The sequence below is a fragment of the Neoarius graeffei genome, chromosome 5, assembly GCF_027579695.1.
Source record: "Neoarius graeffei isolate fNeoGra1 chromosome 5, fNeoGra1.pri, whole genome shotgun sequence".
In the NCBI taxonomy this organism is placed as follows: Eukaryota; Metazoa; Chordata; class Actinopteri; order Siluriformes; family Ariidae; genus Neoarius; species Neoarius graeffei.
Window position 1 is genome coordinate 104,973,136 of NC_083573.1, and position 24,846 is coordinate 104,997,981.

The window sequence follows — 24,846 nt, forward strand, 5'->3', positions numbered from 1 at the left end:
ATGAAGGTGATTCTGATAAATGTAAAGACAGTAAAAAAAAAAAAAAACAATATTAAATCATGATTTTAAAAGCTGGTGCAATAATTCAAACACTAATAAATTGGAAAAATTAGCGCGTTCAAGTGCGCATAAAGGCCGAAACGCAGCTTCAATTGATATGGTGTAAATAAACAATGAGTAATAGCTTAAGTGTAGTTTCTTCTCATAGTTTGAATACTAGTCTTTCATTGTTAGAGCAGATTAATATCTTGGCGTGATCAGTGAGTGCTCGGGGAGGTTCATTTCCACCTGCGCTTTGCACAGCTCATTTCTCCGAAGCCAGCCGTGCGCAAACGCAGTGTTGACTGCTCAGCAAACTCCAAACGCTCGGTCTGTACTGGCCCTCTGTTGCGCAAGCGAGTTGGTTATGGCCAGGTTCAAATTGTGCCCAAAACAACTTAACCACGGCCATTTCAATTGCCTGATGGCTGTGACAATATTCGCCCCGTTGTTATGCAGGCGATCTTTTTCTCCTCTATTTTCCATTCAGCAAGTGTCTCGCGCAACGCGTCTTCTAAATTGTCCGCTGAATGTGTCTCTGGCATGAAACTCGTCTGCAGGCATTTGGACTGCATTGCCCACTCTCGGTCCACATAATGTACGGTAGCTGGGGCATCATGTTGCAGCTGGACCACATATCCGTTATCAAGGCCAAATATTCCACATCACCTAGCGCTTTTTTTTCTTTACGTGCCAAAGCCTCGGATGAGTATCTAATACTTTTAATAATAATAATAATAATAATATATTTAATAATGTGGTATTAAAATCCCCCCCCGCCCATGATATGATCGTCCATCACGATGTTTGCACTGTAAACATTGTCGATGCCAATTAAGGGGACATCACACAGCCCTAGTAGCTATGCCATTGGAATTACATCCTGACCCTCTTTTGGTGGATTCTTTTTTTTTTTCATTTTCCCTAATTGTAACTGTAGCAGTTCGTGTGGGTGGAGCACAGAAAGACGGCAGGCCAGAATTAAGTTCCACAAACTCTTTAAATCAAATCATTAGTTTTCTTTTGTTTTATACATGTAAAAGTTTTTACCTTTACCTGACATGTTTCAACGGTGTAGCTTCCGTCTTCATCAGAGGGTCACCCGGATGTTGGTGTGACGTGCCTTTATAATCAGCTGATGTTACGGATGTAACTCTTTATTTTAGTCTTTTCAGACGTTGTCAACTCTCTAGTCATGCACACACACACACACACACACACACCAGTCGTCTGGTTGGGGAAAGAGCTTCCTTCCTCTGCTCTCTCGCTCCTCAGATAGGGCGAGGTCACTGGGGAAGACACACAAACACAGATTAACCAACATCAGGTGCAGTGATTCTGCCACTTACCTTCCCTGACTCCACCCTCCGGTCACAGACCGATGCTTGACCACGCCCCTGCTGCCACAGTAACATGACCTTGGGTGTGAGAAAGGCGCTATATAAATTTAACTTATTATTATTATTATTATTATTATTATTATTATTATTATAGAAGCGTGATATGGTGCTGTTAGATAAAATACAATCCACAGATGCTATGGTGGTTCCTTTAGTTATATGAAATGTTTGATTTTTTTTTTTTATATCATTGTATTATAACACTAAATAAATAGCACCTATTATACACTTTCTGTATATAACAGTAGACTATTCCCTTCTGCTCTGCATTACAGTATGATAATTGATTCCTCAGGCCCAAGGATCAGTCAGAAGATTGTCATTGGTGACACAATTTCTGGTGGCTATAGAGATCAATACTGGACCTGCACACTCTATTACAAAGTGGACATGGAAAACCTTGTGCAGGAGGGCTCTGTCTGACAGCAGCTTTCCTCTGTATACATTTGTCTTTAATGGCAGTTGTCCTAACTGATTCAACGTAGTTGCATGCTCAATTTAAGGTTGCTCTCCACCTTGCCTTGTCCCTGATGAGATTCATCCAGTCCTTTTCAGGAATTCCTACTGCATAAAGCTGATGCTTAAGTTCATCCTTACATGGAACTCCCCTATCATGCTTACCCTGACTCAGCTCCATAAAATACAGTTTTTGGCATTCGAGTGTCATCCATATGTGCCAGGTGGCCATCCCACTGAAGCTGTCTTGCAAGTAGAACAGCTTTGATACTGGTGATCTTGGCTCACTCAAAGACTTTCATGTTAGTCAAAGCCATTTAATTCCCATTATGGGGCGAAGGCACCACTGATGAAAGCATTCCAAAAGTTCCACATGTTTCTGGTACAGAACCCAGACTTCTGATCTGTAGAGCAGAGCTGTGATGACAACAGCTTTGTACATAAGGATCTTGGTAAAGAGATGGAAATAATGGTTCTCCCATACACATTTCTGAAGGCAACCGAAGGAGCTGTTAGCTTTAGCTAGTCGATTATCAATATCCCTGTCGACTGTGGCATCACTGGAGATGACACCACCAAGGTATGTGAGATGGTTGACTGTCTTCAGAGTTGATCCGTCAATGTTGATGTGTGGAGGGCTATACATACAATGTGGTGGCTTTTGATTAAACACTTCTGTTTTCTTCAGGCTGATAGTAAAGCCAAAGGACTTGGCTGCAGCAGCAAAGTGATCAACTTTTTTTTTCTTGAAGGTCAGATTTGCTGTGTGCAATAAGTGTGCAGTCATCAGCATCAAGAAGCTCAAGGATTACCATGTCAAATGTCTTTGTTCAAGTGGTAAGTCTTCTGAGATTGAATAGACTTCCATCAGTCCTGAACTGTAGATAAATAACTTCAACAAGTCATCCTTAGCTTCCTTTAGCACCATGGTAAAGAACATAGCAAAGGGTGTTGGGGCAAGGACACAACCTTGCTTAACTCCATAAAAAAAAATTCAAAGTCCATCTCTTGCCAGAATCTGGTCTTCCCAGGCAGTCTCCTGTCCCAGTACTAACCAGCTCTTTAAGGCATATGGGTGTAGCGCCAATCTCCATTTCAATAGCCCTCAGCTTCTCACCTATATAGCTAGGGTTACAGTGGGGGGGGCTGGTCCTCTGGTAACCGTGAAAGTTTGACTTCTCTAGTTGTATCTGTATTGCAGTGTGCCTTGCTAGAGAGTAGTAGGTACCATTTTTATAATGATCTTTGGTATGACCCAACCATGAGTAGAACTCGCAATCTCCTGGTCGAGAGGCGGACACACCAACCACTAGGCCAGATCACAGTGCTTAACTCTATTACTGAAGGGAAATAGTTCTGACATGTTGCCATGAAGTTTCATTTGTCCCACCTGGCCTTCATGAAGCTGTTGAATAATGGTGAGCAAGGTAAGTGGACGACCAAGCCTTGAAAGGATCTTCCACAGCCCATCTCTACTGACCATGTTGAATGCCTTACTAAGGCATTGCAGTATTCCATCAGTGCAATGTAGTGTAATTTACAGTAAAGTCATATCACGTGTTGTGTGATATAGTTAATATACACTAGTGCAGTATAATATACCACACTATACCACTATACTACAACACACTACATTATATATATCACACCCCACCCTATACTGCACCACATTACACCACTCTATAATAGAATGCAGTGTGCCACATACAAGGGTCATTATAGGCGTGAGAATAAGATGATGTACTACTGTACAAACACAGAAAGCCAATAATTATTATTCAATAATAATAATAATAATAATAATAATAATAATAATAAATCCACTGAACACCTAAAGTTCTTTTCATGGAAATCTAAGTATATTTATTCATTCTAAAACCTGTCCATGAGATATTATACAATACTTTACCCTTCTATTATATTACATACAAAAGTAATAAAATTAAAGTAAAAAAGTAAATAGTCCATCCCGGATGCCTTTGAGTCCAGAGAAGTCGACGGCGCTTCTGGACACAGTTAACATAAGGCTTCCTTTTTGCACAGTAAAATTTTAACTGGTATTTGTGGATGTAACTTTGTATTGTAGCTTGACAAAAGTTTGCCAAAGTAATCCCAAGCCCATGTGGTTCTATCAGCTGTAGATGAATGATGGTTCTTGATGCATTGAGGGATCGGAGATCACGGGGGTTCAGATTAGGCTTGAACCCTTTGCCCTTTACACACCGAAATTCCTCCAGATTCCTTGAATCGTTTAATGATATTATGCACCATAGAGGGTGAAATATCTAAATCCCTTCTTATATTTCTTTGAAGAACATTGTTTTTAAACATTTAATTTATTTTCTCACGCATTTGTTGACAACCTGGAGATCCTCGGCCCATCTTCGTTCCTCAAAGACTCGGCCTTTCTTGGATACTGATTTTGTACCAAATCATGATTACAGTCACTTGTTGACATCACCTGTTTCAAATCACATCGTTATTTAATTGTTTTACCTCATTACTAGCCCTAAATTGCCCCTCCCCAACTGTTTTTAGAATGTGTTGCAGGTCTGAAACACAGGAATGGATGTATATTAACAAACGAAATGAATTTGACCAACAAATCATGAAATATCTTGGGTTCATTCTGTCTGCAATGAAATTCAAGTCAAAGAATATTTAGAAATCACTGCTTTCTGTTTCATTTGGATTTTCTCTCCTGTCACAACTTTTTCTGCTTTGAGGTTATAGAACATTAATCAGCACCTTCTGACCCATCAGTATTTAACAATGCTGTGATACGGTATAACAAGAAATGGAACTGAGAACAACAGAAATCAGTTGGAGGGCTCAGAGTTTATGCAGATGAATGGCAAGACTTCGCAAAGACACTGGGAAACAAGGATCAGGTGCACACATTCAGGGAAAACAGGAACAGAAACACATGGACCTTGTTAATCAACACCTTCTGACCAATCACAATCCAGGATTCAAAAATGCTGTGTTATAAATTTTATTATATTACATAATATATATCATATATAACATACATGATGGCTTAGCGTATGTTTTTTTCAGTGAAAATAAAACATGCAAAACTATTGTTGTGAAGTTGTTCTCGTGAAAAGCTGAACTATTTCCTCATTCCACACGTTGATATATCACTTGCAGAGATGGATGAGATCATTTAGCCCAGTGTTTTTTTTTTCCCCCCATCTGAGCTCTCATAAACAGGGCACGGATATTTCAGGCCGTTATTTGGCTGTATATGAACGTGAAGAGCCAAAACAAGTTTGGAGGCAGCATTTGAGCTGCGGTTCTCTGTAATCTGCTTTAGCTCAGTGTGATGTATGGGCATCTACAGAAACGAGTTTACCAAAAGAAAGAGGGGTTGATTTCTCCTGGCATGAACGACGATGGATCTCGAGGTGTGTGTGTGTGTGTGTGTGAAGGAATTGGTTGTACAGAGTGCACAGAGGAAGAAGATATAAACAAAAAAAAGCAGTTCCGTCGCTAGAGACTTCAGACAACGCTGTTACTGCAGAAAATACTGTATGCAGAGAGAGAAACATGGCTTTTTATTTGTGGTGAGAAAGAAAGGGAGAGAGACAGGGAGGAGGATGAAGAGAGACAGGGAGATAGGGAGGTGAGGAAAAGAGTGAGGCGAGAGGAGATAAATAATTCGAAGAAAATATGGTAGAAGCTGAGAAAAACAGGTGAAAAGAGGAAGCTGGGATACAAGGAGGTATTTAGTCATTTAGGAAAAAGTGGGTGGGGCTAGAGACGTAACGACGCTGACCCAAGTTTAACATTATGCAAATAACAGGAGATTGTTTTACAGAGACGCCACAATTCTTGAAGAAATAACACACTATAATTGTTGCTATATTGCTGTTGTATCTTCTTCTTCTTCTTCTTCTTTTGGCTGCTCCCAATTAGGGGTCGCCACAGCAGATCTTTCGTCTCCATTGCTCCCTGTCTTCCACATCCTTCTCTAACACACCTGCCACTTTCATGTCCTCTCTCATCACATCCATGTATCTCCTCTTTGGCCTTCCTCGTTTTCGTTTGCCTGGCAGCTCCATCCTCAACATTCTCCTTCCAACATGCTCTGCATCTCTTCTCAGGATGTGCCCAGACCATCTCAGTCTCATCTCTCTTAGCTTAATTCCCAAGTTCTCCACATGTGCTGTCCCTCTGATGTGCTCGTTCCTTATCCTGTCCAACCTCATCACTCCCATCGCAAACCTTAACATCCTCAACTCTGCCACCTCCAACTTTGCCTCCTGTCTCTTCGTTAAGGGTATGGTCTCCAATCCATACATCACAGCTGGTCTCACTGCTGTCTTATACATCTTACCTTTCACTTTTGCTGGGACTTTCCTATCACAAATGACTCCCGAAATCCTTCTCCAACTGCTCCACCCTGCCTGCACTCTCTTTCTCACCTCACTATCGCAGCCCCCATTTTCCTGCACAGTTGACCCCAGGTACTTGAATTCACCAACTTTCATTATGTCTACTCTTTGCATCTTTGCTACACTCTCATCCCCATTCTCATTGATGCACATGTATTCTGTTTTGCTCCTGCTCACCTTCATTCCTCTTCATTCCAATGCATCCCTCCATCTCTCCAAACCCAACTCAACCTTCTCTCTACTTTCACCACATATCACAATATCATCCGCAAACATCATGTTCCGGGCGGCACGGTGGTGTAGTGGTTAGCGCTGTCACCTCACAGCAAGAAGGTCCTGGGTTTGAGCCCCGGGGCCGGCGAGGGCCTTTCTGTGCGGAGTTTGCATGTTCTCCCCGTGTCCGCGTGGGTTTCCTCCAGGTGCTCCGGTTTCCCCCACAGTCCAAAGACATGCAGGTTAGGTTAACTGGTGACTCTAAATTGACCGTAGGTGTGAATGTGAGTGTGAATGGTTGTCTGTGTCTATGTGTCAGCCCTGTGATGACCTGGCGACTTGTCCAGGGTGTACCCCGCCTTTCGCCCATAGTCAGCTGGGATGGGCTCCGGCTTGCCTGCGACCCTGTAGAAGGATAAAGCGGCTAGAGATAATGAGATGAGATGAGATGAGACATCATGTTCCACGGTGACTCTTGCCTCACTTCATCTGTCAAGCTATCCATCACTATGGCAAACAAGAAAGGACTCAAAGCAGATCCTTGATGGAGTTCCACCTTCACCTTGAACCATTCAATTGTTCCAACCGCACACCTCACTGCTGTTTCACTGTTCTCATACATGTTTTGCACCACTCGAATATAATTCTCATTCACTCTGCACTTTCTCATACAATACCATAACTCATCTCTCGGCACTCTATCGTATGCCTTCTCCAGGTCTACAAACACACAATATAGCTTTCTCTGGCCTTCTCTGTACTTCTCCATTAACATTCTTAAAGCAAACATTGCATCCGATGTGCTCTTCCTTGGCATAAACCCGTACTGCTGTTCACAGATTGCGACCTCTCTTCTCAATCTCGCCTCCAATACCCTTTCCCATAGCTTCATGGTGTGGCTCATCAATTTTATTCCTCTGCTATATTGCTGTGGTATAAGAGGAAACAAAGCACCGCCATCTCAATGATCTCTGTGGATTTCCTCCAGGTTCTCTGGTTTCCTTCCATTGTCCAAAAAACAGGCAGGAAGGCAGATTAACAATGCTAAATTAGCTTTAGCCATGTGTTTGTGTGTGTGATGTCCTGACACAGACACCCAGTATTTCCAGAATCGTCTCCAGACCTGTCTCGACCCTGACCAGGATAAAGAGCTTCCTAAAAATGAATGAATGGTCAGAGGAATACTGTTGGGATGTGCTATGATAGGAAAATAATCAACAATAACCGTAAGTCCACTTCATCACACAACCACATGTCCTGCAGTGGAAATGATAATCTTCTTATCTTTGTTCCTGTCAGATACGGTTTTCAGAATCAAGATGGAGGAAATGAAGAAGAAAATGATTGTTTCAACTTATATAAAAATTAAATAAATAAATAAATAAATATATAAATAAATAAAGAGGGGGCGGCATGGTGGTGTTGTGGTTAGCACTGTCGCCTCACAGCAAGAAGGTCCAGGTTCGAGCCCTGTGGCCGGCGAGGGCCTTTCTGTGTGGAGTTTGCATGTTCTCCCCGTGTCCGCGTGGGTTTCCTCCGGGTGCTCCGGTTTCCCCCACAGTCCAAAGACATGCAGGTTAGGTTAACTGGTGACTCTAAATTGACCGTAGGTGTGAATGTGAGTGTGAATGGTTGTCTGTGTCTATGTGTCAGCCCTGTGATGACCTGGCGACTTGTCCAGGGTGTACCCCGCCTTTCACCCGTAGTCAGCTGGGATAGGCTCCAGCTTGCCTGTGACCCTGTAGAACAGGATAAAGCAGCTAGAGATGATGAGATGAGATGAGATAAATAAAGAGATAATGCTCTGAAAAATGTCTCCAAGGCCCTATAAGATGACGAGATTGTGTGGAATAACTGTTTTATTCTATCCGCATTCACTGGATTTTGAGAAACAGAGCATTTTTATTGTTTTTATTTTTTGCAAATTTGATAAATAAAAACTTTATACAAAACGTCCGACAAAATCATTTCTGCCTAGAATGTAAACAAACCGGTGAAATGACAGGAGCAATTTGTGAAAAATGTGATAATAGTAATTCTTGAAAAATAAAAAGATACGTTTTTACCATCAAATACTTTCATTCCATATTTTGTTGCTTTTTTATTTTGGGGGGGTTGTTTTTGAGTAGAGTTTTTATTTCATCCTCGGTTGGTTCAGCAACACACTCCGCCATTGACTTCTTCTTCTTCTTCTTCTTCTTTAAGGTTTTTTTGGTGGTTGGCAAACCAACTTAAAGGTGCATTACCGCCACTGACTGGGCTGGAGTGTGGAAGAGGAGATAGTAGGGGGGGAAAAAACAACTATATTCTTTTAGCTATTTCTGTTTATTTTAAATACTTTATAGCAAAAGGATATATGTGACTTGATGCGCTCCACCATTTTGTTTTTCTCTACTCACGGTATATGAGTTGATATCCTTATGTGTGTGTGTGTAGTTTTTATCCTTCTATCCACGTAAACAGAGAAAAATAAACCAATTAAGATACTAACAGCTACAGTAATTAGCTTAAATTGTTATTGATGTTCATTACAATAAAAGTATTTTCATTTTAATTTGCTCAAAATATGAGGTTTTAACCATCGGTCAGGAAATGTATCACTCAAACAAACTGATACAGAAAAATAGTATCACTCTTGCAAATACTGCCATCACACCAGTTAGGCATTAGCATTGTAACCATGGCAACCAACTAGCATGGCACCTCATGCGAGACTACAACTGAGCGAAAATTATAGTTGAGCTTGACTTGATATTACGGTTCTAGAAACTTCTGGTTTGAAGAATTAGTTTTAATATATATGTACAATATAATGTTTGTAAACATTTCTGGAACGTTTTTAGTTGTAGGAACATTATTATTATTATTATTATTATTATTATTATTATTTACACCTTGGAAATGTGTGTGTATGAACTTTTATTAGAGCAGACTTTTTAAAACGTTGCAAGCATGTTATAATTGTAACATCCGAATAGCATTCTCTGTTCGCAGCATAGTAACCAAACTACAACTGACCAATTATGTAATGTGAATTTGGTCCAAAAGGTCAAAGGTCAGGGCTGTGTGAATGGGGGTTAACTTGTAAGACTACACACACACACACACACACATACACACACAGAGCCTTGTTGAAAATAAATGGCTTTGTTCAGTGTTTAATCCTTCCCCGTGCAGGAGAAGCTCATGACTCATGAGAACAATTTCATTTAGAGACAATTTCACTCCGACATGCATCGCTTTAATGCTTCTGTCGCTGTGGCACTAAGTCTCGCCGTAAGCTTTAGTCATGACATGACGATATTTCTTAGGAATTACACTAAAAGCTTTTTTTTTTTCTATCTGACATACCTGATGATTAAATTTCATCGCGTGGACCTGACACACAAATATAACACCAGTCACCTTAACTTCCATCACGTGATATTCACCTCCATTACAGTGCATGTGTACCTGTATAAACTCATTACACTGATACATGACAGTGAGCTGCATGCGCTATTATGCGGCTTCACAGTCATGAAATGGATTAAACATGTAATAAATACAGGTGATAACCAGGGACTCCTGACAGAAACATCACATGATTCATGTGTTAAATATGCACACATTTACACACACTCCACATGTTATTTTCAAACATTCATTTTTTTCTCATTTTTCTCATTTTTTCAGTGCGGGATGAAGCGACTTCACTCAAAGGTGGATTTTTTTTCTAACCCTTTTTTACAAATCTTTACAAGAGATGCCAATAATTGCGGAGGGCACTATGTGTGTCTTCAGAAACACATTGAAAAACTACGTTATTATTTCATCCACCTTTTGACAGAGAGTGAAAGTTATTTAAATTCATTGAGCATGCAATTCAAAAGTACAATCATAAAAATGAATCAGGATCAGTTTCTTTAAGGGTTAAGTTTGAGCATTTTAAATTCCCCAAAACAGAAAACGGAGAATATTTACATCTAAAGATTTAATTTCCGTTCTACAGAAAGATGCTACCGTATGTGTTCCTCTGCATTTATAACCTCATCTACTGATGGAAAACACTGAATTATATGGAATTATGTTCCATATAATTATTATGTTCCAAGATGGTGCCGCGGACGGTTGCCTCGGTACTTCGCTCTCTCGTACTTTCTACATTTTTCTGTATTTGTTGTGTTTCTTGCGTTTCTTCGCTGGTCACATACTCTAGAGAAGAACTCATAAACATTGGATTAACCACCAGTAAAGTTCTTTCATCGGCTTTCATCAATCTGGAAAGTTTTTCAGAGTTACTTGTCAGGGGAGCAGCAGCTCTCTATGGATTACGCCGAGGACACCGGAGACACCGGGGGAAGCGAGCTTGCGCACTCGTCAGACTGAGGCAGCGGGGTTTTCGCACTGCGCTCCCATCTATTCACCTGGCTAACGTCCGCTCTCTGGCCAATAAGATGGATGAACTGCTCTTCCTCAACACAATCAACACAGATTTTAACAGATCTGCTGCCTTGCGCTTCACCGAAATCTGGCTTGGTGAGCACATCCCAGACTCTTCTGTCCATCTGCCTGGATTTCACCTTCACCAAGCAGACCGCAAAACGGAGCTCACGGGGAAAACGATGGGAGGTGGAGTCTGCTTTTATATTAACGAAGGTTGGTGTACTGATGTCACAGTTCTAAATAAATCATGCAGTCCTCATCTGGAGACATTATTCATAAACTGCAAACCGTTTTATTCTCTGCAAGAGTTTTCCTCGTTAATTCTGGTTGGAGTCTACATCCCCCCTCAGGCGTGTGTTAATGAGGCGCTACAACACCTGGCTGACCAGATAAACAATGTGGAGAAAAACCACCCGGACTCTTTGCTCATTGTTTTGGGGGACTTTAACAGAGCAAACCTCAGCCATGAACTGCCAAAATATAAACAGCACATTAAGTGTCCCACCAGGGAATCTAACACTCTGGACCACTGTTACACTGTTTTAAAGGACTCATACCACTCTGTCCCCCGTGCAGCCTTGGGACTATCTGATCACTGTATGGTTCATCTTATCCTGTCCTACAGGCAGAAGCTGAAATCTGCTAAGCCTGTAGTTAAGATGGTGAGGAGATGGTCCAATGAGGCCAAAGTGGAACTACAAGCCTGCTTTGACTGCACTGATTGGAGGGTTTTTGAGGCTGCAGCTTCAGACCTGCATGAACTGACTGATACTGTGACATCTTACATCAGTTTTTGTGAGGATATGTGTGTGCCCACCAAGACCTTCCGCACATACAATAACAACAAACCCTGGTTCACCACAAAACTCAGACAGCTTCGCCAGGCCAAGGAGAAGGCCTACAGAAGTGGGGACAGAGTCCTGTACAAACAGGCCAGAAACATACTGACAAAAGAGGTGAAATCAGCTAAGAGGAGCTACACTGAAAGGATCAAAAACAGCCTTTCAGCCAATGATCCGGCATCAGTGTGGACAGTCCTGAAGAATATCACTAACTACAGGAGACCATCCACCTACACTGCAATGAACCATCAACTGGCTGACGAGTTGAATGTGTTCTACTCCAGATTCAACAAATTCACACCTTTCCCCCCCTCAGACATTAAAGACCCATTTACACCCCCTGCTATTCTGCCTTCTCTCACCTCTGATGGTGTATCACCCTCCTGTCTGAAGGTCTGTGCTGATCAGCTGGCTCCCATCTTCACCCACAGCTTCAATAGATCCCTGGAGCTGTGTGAAGTCCCCTCATGCTTCAAACGCTCCACAATAATCCCGGTTCCCAAGAAAACCACCATCACAGGACTGAATGACTACAGGCCTGTAGCTCTCACATCTGTAGTCATGAAGTCCTTTGAGAGACTGGTGTTGTCACACCTGAAGGACATCACAGACCCCCTGCTGGACCCCCTGCAGTTTGCCTACCAGGAAAACAGGCCAGCAGATGATGCAATCAATATGGGACTGCACTACATCCTGCAACACCTGCAGGGACGTATGCTAGGATTCTGTTCGTGGACTTCAGTTCGGCATTCAACACCATTGTCCCAGACATCCTCCACACCAAGCTCACCCAGCTCACTGTGCCCTCCTCCACCTGTCAGTGGATTACAAACTTCCTGACTGACAGGAAGCAGCAGGTGAGAATGGGGAGCATCATATCCAGCACTCGGACTATCAGCACTGGCGCCCCCCAAGGGTGTGTGCTCTCCCCACTGCTCTTCTCCCTTTATACCAACGACTGCACCTCAAGAGACCCATCTGTTAAACTCCTGAAATTTACAGACGATACAACGGTCATCGGCCTCATCCGGGACGGTGACGAGTCTGCATACAGACGGGAGGTTGAATGGCTGGTCTGGTGGTGTGGTCAGAACAATCTGGAGCTGAACATGCTCAAAACTGTGGAGATGACAGTGGACTTTAGGAGGAGCCCCCCCACTCTGCTGCCCATCACCATCACCAACAACACTGTGACTGCCGTTGAAAGCTTCAGGTTTCTGGGTTCCACAATCTCTCAGGACTTGAAGTGGGAGACAAACACAGTCACTATCATCAAAAAGGCTCAACAGAGGTTGTACTTTCTGCACCAGCTCAGGAAGCTCAACCTGCCTAAAGAGCTGCTGACACAATTCTACTCTGCCATCATTCAGTCTGTTCTTTGCTCTTCCATCACTGTTTGGTTTGGATTGGTCGCCAAACAGGAGAAGAACAGACTGCAACAGACAATAAGGTCTGCAGAGGAAATTATTGGTGTCAACCTGCCCTCCATCCAAGACTTATACTTGTCCAGAGTCAGGAAACAGGCAGGTAACATCTCTGCAGATCCATCACACCCTGGTCACAATCTGTTTAATCTTCTCCCCTCAGGCAGGCGATATAGATCACTATATGCAAAAACAACCAGACACAAGAACAGTTTCTTCCCTCAGGCTGTCTCTGTGAGGAACAGCTAAAATCCAAATTCATAAGGCCCTTTTCCACTACCAATGCGGCTGAGTTGGGCTGAGCCGTGCGGTGCTGAGCTGGGCTGAGTCGAGCTGAGTGGGGTTTTTGGGGTTGCATTTCGACGACAACCGCGCTGAACCGTGCTGGCTGGAAGTGGGTGGACACATTGGGTGGAGTTAGCGAAAGTGGGTGGACGTCACTTGATTTAGTTAGGCGGCGCAAACAGTGACATCAGTGACCTTTTAAGCGGTAGTCTCACGACCCGGATAGTAAACAATAAACATGGAGGACATGGAGTCGTTAGTGTTGCTGGTCTTGGTGCTGTGGCTTGTTGTCACTGCCAACGCCAACAGATACTGGCAAGAGCGTATAGATGAGGCGAGGCACATAAGGCTTCAGAAAGAGAGGGAACTTCTTCAATTCCTTCTCAATGAAGACGATGAGGACACAGACGATACGGACGACACGGACGACACAGACACAGACGATGGAACAGTTTCTGACACGGAGTTCAAGCTTGCTAGCAAGAGACGACGTGTAATGGTAAGCTAACAGTTAAATTTCTAGCTTTCCACCCTGTCTCGTATAGCGCAACAACATTGTAAATCGGCGTGAAGTACTAAAATGTGTTGTATTGTGTGCATTTCAGGCGGTTATTGGAACACGCCGCACTCCTTCAGTGTGGTCATTCAACCAGACATCTGAGTGGTGGGATGCAATTGTGCCCAGTTTCAGTACAGCGCAGTGGATCGAAAACTTCCAGATGTCCGAGGAGACATTCGATTACCTTTGCAACAAACTGCGTCCAGCTATGAAGTTGCAAGACACGACTTTTCGAAGATGCATGCCTTTAAAAAAGAGAGCTATATACAATGAACTATATACAAGTGCGTTGTGCAATAGTCAGTGGACTATGCATTGTGCAAAGGCAGTAGTCAGGGATCAGGGAACCCAGAGTCAGGGGTTTGTAGTGCCACTACAGCTGCAATGTCCGGTTCCTGTCAGCCATCGCCTGCGCCATCCGGTCCAGCACCCTGAGTAGTACTTGCCCAAAGGCTTCAGACTGAGCTGCCTGGTGGCTTCGTGCGGCGAATTCTAACTCCCTCGCAGCACAGGAGTCTTCCAACATCAGCTCAAAGAGGCGTTCCCGATGGGCCTCATGCCGGGCCTCACGCCGTTCGCGCTGGGCCACACGCTGTGCCTCATGGCGTTCGCGCTGGGCCTCTGCGGACGCCTGCAGCTCACGCAGGACAGTGCCCTGTTCCTGGAATAAGCTCCTTTTCCTTTTTCCTAAACAATGGAGATATTCAAAGAGAAACATATAAATGGGGGGCAGTAGTCAGGAAATGTTGTGCTGGATGCGCAACTGTTGTAACATGCAGGCAAAGAGGCGAGAGGTAAAATTAGACCCACGGTCGGTCTGCAGAACCTTGGGTAGACCGAACAGCGAGAAAAATTTTAACAGCTCCTTAAGTACAGCCTTGGTGGTGATAGTACGCAGAGGGATCGCCTCTGAGAAGCGAGTCGCTGCGCACATCATTGTCAACAGATACTGGTACCCACCTTTTGCACGGTCAAGTGGACCAACAATATCAGCAATGACTGTATCGAATGGCTGGCCTAACACAGGGATAGGATACAACGGCGCAGGTGGAATGGTTTGATTTGGTTTGCCAGCTAACTGGCAAACGTGGCATGTCTTTCAAAAACGAACAACATCTCTCCTTACACTAGGCCAGAAAAAATGTTGAGTAATACAATTTAATGTCTTTGCTATCCCCAAGTGTCCAGCCAAACAATCATGAGCTATACTTAAAACCTTACCTCTATACATCTCAGGCAACACAATTTGGACGCACTCCTTCCCCAGGTTTGGAGCATGAGGAGGTCTCCACTTCCTCATCAACACTCCGTCTCTGAAAAATAAACACTGCGGTTCTTTTTCTATGTCAACATCTGACACAAGCTGCAACAATGGAGCAAGCATTGAGTCAGATTTCTGAGCAGAAATCAAATTTTCACAAGACAAGTTCAGTGTACTTTCAACTTTCGCCAACGGCACAGAAGTAGTAGACGAAGGAACAATACTACCTAAATCATCAAGATTAGCAAAGAATGAATCAGACAAATCGGGCGCATCAACAGCGGAGGAGGACAGTAAGCGCTTACGCTCCTCAGAAGCTGCCCGCTTCGTCATAGCACGAGTGACGGCACAGGCGGGGAACACTTCGGGATGCTCCCGCACACACTCGTGGACAACAGATGGATCAGGAACAGAAACCTTGGGCAGCACATTTGAATTTGGTTTGGCCCACACATTACCAAATGTGATATCATTCCCAAGAATAAAAGTTACTCCCGGAATAGGCAGTGAGCCACGAACACCCACAGCAACAGTACCAGTGACCAAATCAGATTGCAACTCAATTTGGTGAAGTGGAATGGTCACCGACCCCATTTCAAAGCCACACACAAGGACACTAGTCCCAGTCTTCGTATTTTCAGACAAAGGCAAGATTCCCCCTAAGATAAACGACAGTGCAGCTTCAGTATCACACAAGATACGCACTGGCACACGATTTTGATCGCCAGCCAGATACACATCGCCATCACTTAGAAAGGGTTCATAGCCAATTTTCAACCCAGACACAGCTTGTAAAGCAAAGGAGGAAGGACAAGCTTTAATTAACCCCACACTCTTGGTGTCCAACTTTCCGTGCTTCTTCTTTAACACTACACAGTCAGCCACCAAATGACCGGACCTCTTACAATAATGACAGGTTTGTTCACCACCAGGCAAAGTTTTAGGCGAGTCAGAACGATGTTTGTTTTTAAAAGTCACGCGATGTGTCAGCGCATACTCGTCAGCCAGAACCGCAGCTTAATGTAATGTATTTACCTGATGCTCATGGAGAAAGGTGGCAACAGAAGGAGGGAGGCAATTCTTAAACTACTTGATCAGCACCAGTTCGCGCAGTTGCACTTTACTGTGCACCTCACTAGCTGTACACCAACGATCGAACAGTATCTCTTTCTCACGAGCGAATTCCATATAGGTCTGACTGTCTACCTTTTTTGAGCACCGGAAGTGCTGCCTGTAAGCTTCAGGTACTAACTGGTAACCCCGCAGAATTGCGGCTTTACCACATCATAATCTGCACTTTCCCGGTGAGACAACGAAATTAATATTTGTTGGGCATGTCATGTCAATACAGATTGAACTAACAGAGGCCACACATCCTTCGGCCAATTCAAGGTGTGAGCAACCTTCTCAAAGTGCGGAAAAAAATTATCCACGTCCTTTTCTGCAAAGGGAGGTACCAATTTGATGTGTTTCGTGACATCAAACAGCGCTGACGCCAAATCAACACCTCCCTGAGCAGCCTCATTTTCTAGTGCTTTTAGCTGCAACTGATTTTCAGTTTGTCTTAATTTTAACTCCTCCCGCCAATTATCTAATTCCTTCTCTCTAATGTAGAGCTCTTTCAACCGGATTGTCTCCGTTAGATCAACGTTAGGCAAGATTCCTTTCTCAATCAAAAAGGGATGGACTACACTCTTGATTGAGGTCTTCAACCGCTTCTCAGAAGCGCTGAGTTGAATGTCAAATAACCCAGCTACTTCAATCAATTGATCTTTCGTGAGACTATGAAAAGCCTCCAACGTTGGATTATCGGCAAAACCTTGTGCCGCAGACGTCATGGTGTCAACTCCAAAAGGTACACACAAAAAACAAAACAAAAAAAACACAAAATCGCACCTGCTGCAATGTGCGACCAAAAAAACTAAAAGTAGTCATTAAAATTCCCCACAAAAGCGACTACAGCTCTCTCCCCACATACAAAAGGGTGGTCCACCACCCAACCAGTAGGAGGACACAAGGTTAGACAGATCAAAAGGGCAAAACACCCACTAAAGCAGCACCGAAGTCTAACCAGAACCCCTAACCACCAGTAGCATGGGAGAGAAAAAAAAAAAAAAACACGCAAAACACCAAAGCGACAGAGCACGCAACCGGAATAATTTGCACTGTACTGCAACCTGAACACTTACCTGTCAAAAAAAAAACTAAACTAACCTGAAGTAAACCTTACCACTAGTCTTCAGTGGTTCCCCTAAAAGGCATAGTTTAACCGCAAACTCAAGGGGTGAATGATGCCACGCCCCTGAAGCAGGCCGACTAAGGGCTACCACCAAAAACAAATAACTAAAATAAAAGAAGTGGTGGACTCTGTGTCCACCCGGCGGCTTCCTATTCACAGTACAGCAGAAACCACTCACAGCCGAACCAAAGTGCTCACCAAAAGTCACAAACTTAAAACCCACTTCTCTCAGTACAAAACTATCAAAAAGGTCAAAAGGGTGCAAAAACAGACGAGCCCCCAAATGTTACAAACTGATGTAGCAGTGTAACATCTATGACAAAAGTCACAGGGCTCGTTTAAGTCTAGGGGTATTTTATTGTAAAATAATAACAGAACAAACCAAGGGAGAACCAACAAAGAATTAAAGTATATACAAAGGGGAAACCAACCACAAAGGAGAAACAAGCAGGCATCAAATAGGCATGGAGCTGGTCCCCGAGGAGAGAGAGCGTGTTCAGGCTCCCACCCTAGTATTTATAGGGGAGACATCATTGGCTCTACACCAGTCACCTGTAAAACAATTAGGTGCAGCAACCATACAAAAATGTACTGGGGGCCCCTAGTGGTAGGAGGACATAACACACATCACAACACTGCAATACCGCTTGGTATGTAGTATCCTATGCATTCGTTGTTAATGTGTTTAAAACCGCACCAAGACTAGCAGCTATTGGTAACTCAAAATAACTGAAATGTGACTTACCATTATCTATTGCCTCCAACAAAGACATTGCGGTGTCAAGACCCGTGTCCCTCTGGTTCGCCGGACGGTGGCCATAGATAGTGTCCATCTGATCGTACCATTTCCACCTCTTGCGGCTAGCCCCACTTTGTCCGTTGTGGTCCTTCACTTGCCTATATTCACTTTTCAGTTTCTTCAGTTTATCCCGGCACTGAACCATGGTGCAGGGATGACCGTGTTCCGACATCAGCCGGGATATCTCCTGGAACACCTTCTCATTACGCGTAGCACCGTCGAGATTTTTCTGAATGTGCTCCTCAGCCACAACACAGAGAAACGTCTGTGTGTCCACGATGGACCACTGGCTGACCTTTCCTCGCTTGAGTTGGTCTTCCATCTTCTAGTTTTCTGATCTTCTTCTTCTTTGTCGTAATTCTTCTTCTTCAGGGTTTACGGTGTTTACAGATCCCAGCGTGCTCACAGGGCGTGTGGGCATGTGAGGACACTCCTCCTCACCAAACAGTGCACAGGGGAGTGTCTCCTCACGCCCCTAGCCCCACTCGGCTCGGTTGGGCTCACTTCAGCCCCACTCCAAAACTGTGCGAGTTTTGGGTGTTGAGTAAGGCTGAAGTGAGCTCAGTCGTGCTGCTCTGAGGTAGTCGAAACGCAAGCCGTGTTGGGCTGAAGTGAGCTGAAGTGAGCTGAAGTGTGCTGAAAAAGGGTAGTGGAAAAGGCCCAATATATCAGGAATATCACTTGCAAAATATCTGCACATTCATACTGTCATTCTGTGCTCACGGTTACTTATATTATATTTATACTTATTTAAATTTACTATTTCATCTTTGCACTATGCACCATATTGCACCAAAAGGGAAATCCTTTCTGTGATGAACAGCTAAAATCCAGATTCCTATATCAGTAATATCACTTGTAAAATATCTGAAAACTTATACCATCATTCTGTGCACACTGTATACTTTATATTTATTTAACTATTCCATACTTGACTTACCTGGATTACTTTGCACTATGCACCTATTTTTGTTGTTTGCTTTGTGTATACACATTTTTATCTGTTTTGTACTATGAGAGCTCAGTGAACCGGAGTCAAATTCCTCGTGTGTCCACATACCTGGCTGTCACGAAACAGACAGGAGAGATCAAATGCGCTCAAACCACAGTTTATTAATAATAGGGGAAAAGGGAGTTGGGAGAATGTGTGTGGGTGAAGTCCAGAGGCAGGAGAACTGAAAGGCAGGGATGGCTGGTGGTGACATCTGAGGTCTCCCATCCAAGTACTGACTAGGCCCGACCCTGCTTAGCAGCTAAGATCTGACAGGATCTGGCATAGTCAGAGAGCTGTGGCTGTAGGCTGACAGAACTTGGGTTTCAGGCAGTCTCCAAGCATGCAGTCCCTCAGCACGCAGGAGTTAGAGAGCAAACTGGAACACAGAGTCACAAATCAGGTAGCAAGGTATGGGACAGAAGGCAGATCAGGTTACCGGGGCTGGAGAGCAGACAGAGTCAAACGGAACAGAAGGCAGGTTAGGGTACCGGGGCTGGAGAGCAGACAGAGTCAAACGGAACAGAACAATTTCAGGCGTCAGAGTAGTAGGAACACAGAGCAGGTTATCAGGCTGAGAGTTGCAGACGATCTGACACTGAGGCTAGGGAGAACTGCAGCTTAAATACACCCAGGGGGAAGCAGGTGATCGGCAACAGCCAATGACAGTCACTGAAAGTTAATAAGAGGAAGTGAGTGCGGGCGTGGCCGGTAATGCTGAGTGGAGATGTTACCTGAAGAGAGAAGCCCACAGGTAGGACCATGACAGAACCCCCACCTCAAGGGACGGCTCCAGAAGTCCCTAGCCACAGATCCACCAAGGCGGGCGGGAGGAGGGGGAATACCGGTGGAGGGTCAGAATTCCTCTGACTGGTCAGTGTCCATAGCCTCTGCACCCTCTTCACCATCAGAAGAATCGTCATCCAAGGGCCCCCGCCCAGGATTAGGTTCAGTGTCAGGCTCAGGCCCTGGAGCTGGGGCAGGGTCCAGAAGTGGATCCGCCTGGTGAGAACCCCTACGTCGGCCCCGTCGGATGGAAGGTCAGGGTGTAGCCGATGGAAGTCAGCGATGAGGGCCAGATCCAGAATCCTTCCAGCAGGAACCCACATCCTCTCCTCAGGACCATAGCCCTCCCAATCCACCAGGTATTGGAGACCCCTGCGTCGTGACTTCAGCAGTCGCGAGACGGAGTAGACCGGGCCACCGTCGATGAGACGAGGAGGAGGAGGAGGTGCAGCTGGGACCAGTGGGCTCTCGTGCACTGGCTTGATCTTAGAGACATGGAAGGTGGGGTGCACTCTCATGGATTTGGGCAGTCGGAACCAGACAGCAGACTGGCTGATTATCCTCTGGATAGGGAATGGTCCGACGAACCGAGGTGCTAGCTTACAAGACTCCACCTGGAGGGGCAGGTCCTTGGCAGATAGCCACACCTTCTGGCCCACCCGGTAGGTGGGCACAGGCATCCTCCACCGGTTGGCGCCAGTAGAGTAGCTGGTGACTGACTTGAGGAGTGCAGCGCGGGCTTGAGACCAGGTGTGGTGGCATCGGCATGCATAGGTGAGGGCAGCCGGGCAGGTGACCTCTCCCTCCTGGCTGGGGAACAGGGGTGGTTGGTAGCCATACATGCAGTGGAATGGGGACAGCCCAGTGGCTGAGCTGGTGAGGGAGTTGTGAGAGTATTCCACCCACAGCAGGTGCTCGCACCAGGCCCTAGGGTTGCATGACACCATGCACCGAAGTGCCTTCTCCAACTCCTGGTTAGTCTGCTCAGACTGGCCATTGGACTGGGGTCAGAATCCAGAGGTGAGGCTGGTGGTGGCCCTGAGTAGGTGACAGAACTCCTTCCAAAAAGAGGAGGCGAATTGTGGCCCCCGGTCCGAAACGATGTCCTTGGGCAGCCCATGGATGCGGAAGACATGTTGCAAGACGATCTGGGCAGTCTCCTTAGCTGATGGTAGTTTAGGGAGGGGAACAAAGTGTGCCATCTTGCTAAAGTGGTCCACAATGGTGAGTATGACTATCATCCCGTTAGAAGGGGGTAGACCCATAACAAAATCCAGGGAGATGTGGGACCAGGGTCGCATAGGCATGGGCAGAGGCTGGAGCAAACCGGCAGGAAGTCGGCTGGAGGACTTATTTTGGTTACAGGTAGGGCAGGCTCGGACGAAGTCTCGCACATCCCTGCTCATAGTAGGCCACCAGAACCGTTGGGCGAGCAGGTGGTAGGTGTGAGTGGAACCAGGGTGGCAGGCTAGATGGGAGTCGTGTCCCCATTGTATAACCTGGGATTGCAGGTCTTCAGGAACGAAGAGGCGACTTGCGGGGCATGCACTGGGGCTGGGTTGGTCACGGAGGGCTTCCCGCACTCGTTCTTCAATGTCCCAGGTCAGCGCAGCAATGATACAGGGGTCAGGTAGGATGGGAGCCGGGTCCTTGGAGGGGGCATCACCCTTCTGGAACTGGCGGGAGAGTGCGTCAGGCTTGGTGTTGTGAGATCCGGGCTGGTACGATAGGGTGAAATTGAAGTGGGTGAAAAAGAGAGCCCAGCGGGCCTGTCTGGGGTTGAGTCACTTGGTGGTGCAGATGTATTCAAGATTCTTATGGTCTGTCCAGACCAGGAATGGAACTATGCACCCCTCCAGCCAGTGGCGCCATTCCTCCAGGGCGAGCTTGACCGCCAGTAGTTCCCGATTGCCGACGTCGTAATTGCGTTTGGGCGGCAGGAGAAGAACGCACAGGGATGGAGCTTGTTGTCATCCACAAACCTCTGTGAGAGCACTGCCCCGACTCCCACATCCGAGGCGTCCACCTCAACGATGAATTGCCGCTCCTCATCAGGCAGCCGGAGGACGGGAGCAGTGGTGAACCGAGCCTTGAGGGTGGCAAAGGCTTCATTGGCGGCCAGAGTCCAGGTGAAGGGCTGTTTGGTACTGGTCAAGGTGGTGAGGGGTGACGCAATGGTGCTGTAATTGTGAATGAATTTCCTGTAAAAATTTGCAAAGCCCAGGAACTGCTGAAGCTGCTTCCTGCTCTCTGGTACTGACCATGAAGTAACTGCAGAGATCTTGGCAGGGTCGATCTGGATGCTCCCTTCTGTCACGATGTACCCCAGGAACCCCACAGACTTGGCATGAAACTCACACTTCTCTGCCTTGACGAAGAGGGAGTTTTCTAGGAGACGACGGAACACTTGCTGGACATGCTGGGTGTGTTCGGACAGGGTTTTAAAGAAGATCAGGATGTCGTCGAGGTAAACGAACATGAACTTGTTCAACATATCTCGCAGGACATCATTCACCAGAGCCTGGAATACCGCTGGCGCATTGATAAGGCCAAACAGCATCACCCGGTATTCATAGTGACCGGTGGGTGTGTTGAACATGGTCTTCCACTTGTCTCCCTCCCTTATCCGAACCAGGTGGTAGGCATTCCGGAGATCGAGTTTCGTGAAGACCGTGGCTCCCTGGAGCAGCTCAAAGGCAGAGGTAAGCAGTGGGAGAGGGTATCGGTTCTTGACGGTGATGTCGTTGAGACCCCTGTAATCGATGCAGGGGCACAGGGACCCATCCTTCTTTCCCACGAAGAAGAACCCAGTGCCGGCAGATGAAGAGGATGGACGGATGAGGCCGGCAGCCAGAAAGTCACTGATGTAGGCCTCCATTGCCTTCCTTTCCGGGGCAGACAGAGAGTAGAGACGACCCTTGGGTGGTGCAGTGCCTGGGAGTAGATCAATGGTGCAGTCGTAGGGCCGGTGAGGAGGCAAGGAAGTGGCCTTGGTTTTACTGAATACCTCCCAAAGGCTGTGAAAACACGCTGGGACATTAGTGAGGTCGGGGGCAGAGCTGGCAGGTGGAATACGGGTGTTTAGGATGGCAGCTCGTAAGCAGGTCCGATGGCAGTCCTTGCCCCATTCTTTTATCTCTCCAGTGGCCCAGTCGAGGTGAGGACTGTGCTGGCAGAGCCATGGATAGCCCAGGATGAGAGGTTGGCCGGGGGAGCAGAGCAGGTGAAATTGGATGGTTTTGTGGTGGTTGCCTGACAGGGTCATCGGAACAGGGGCAGTGAGGCGGGTGATGGTGCCAAGGAGATGGCCATCCAGTGCCCTGGCTGGAATGGGAGAGGATAGGAGGTGGCTTCACAGGTCCAACTGGTGCGCAAGCTCAGTGCCCATGATGTTAGCCTTGGCCCCAGAGTCCACCAGGGCGGCCAGGGTGTGGGTGGAATCCAACAGATGAAGGCAGACTTGGAGCATAGGTTTCTGGCTGGTGGAGGACTGGATGGTCATTGAGCCCAGCCGGGCCCCTCCTATGTCCGGTGAGCTCGTCGCTTTAACTGGGCAAGAGGCAGCACGGTGACTGTCACCCCCACAGTACAGGCACAGATTGGAGGTGGTCCGACGCTGGCGCTCTGCCGGGCTGAGGGGAGCATGGCTGATCCCCATGGGCTCTGACTGGTCTGGAAGGCTCGGCGGAGAAACAGCAGGAGACATAGCAGGGGCTGGGTCACTCCATGCGCTGGTGACTGATTGAGCCTGGCGGGCCCTCTCTCGTCGACGGGTCTGGACCCGGCAGTCTATGCAGACGGCCAGGGCAACAGCCTCATCGAGTGTCGATGGTTGTTCATACGAGACCAGTTCGTCCTTCATGTAGTCGGCCAGGCTGTGCAGAAAGGTGTCCACCAGCGCCTGCATGTTCCACTTGCTGCACCGGGCCAAGGTCCGATAGTCGACCAAGTAGTCAGCCACTGTTCGTCTGCCTTGGCGAATACGCAACAGTCCTCCGGATGCCTCTGCTGACAATGAGACCAGGTCGAAGACCTTAGTCATTTCCGCTGAAAACAAGGAGAAGGAGGCACACACCGGTGTCCGGCGTTCATACTCTGCCATTCCCCACAGGCGGGTGCGACCAGAGTGATGACGAAGACCACCTTCGCTGCCTCTGATGTGAAGGTTCTGGGCTGCAGGTTGAACAGCAGCTGGCAGCTGGTCAGGAAAGCACAGACTTGGGAGGGGTCACCATCAAAACGCTCCAGACTGCCGACCTTGGGTTCCGGGGTGCCGAGTGCAGTAGGAGCACCTCCCAGAGCTGGCACATCAGCGGCGGGTATGACAGAGGCTGATGCAACGAGGAGCAGTGGGTGCTAGAGCGGTGAGCAGCTGGAGTGCTTGGTCCAGTCGCTGTCGCCCAAGTTGGATCAGGGCTGCAATGTCAGCAGACATCCGACTGACATCTCCCTCAGTGCGCTGCAGCCGGTCTAGGGCAGAGGGTTCAGGCACTGACTCCATGTGTGGTCAGATCGTTCTGTCACGAAACAGACAGGAGAGGAGATCAAATGTGCTCAAACCACAGTTTATTAATAATAGGGAGTTGGGAGAATGTGTGTGGGTGAAGTCCAGAGGCAGGAGAACTGAGAGGCAGGGATGGCTGGTGGTGACGTCTGAGGTCTCCCATCCAAGTACCGACCAGGCCCTGCTTAGCAGCTGAGATCTGACAGGAGCTGGCATAGTCAGA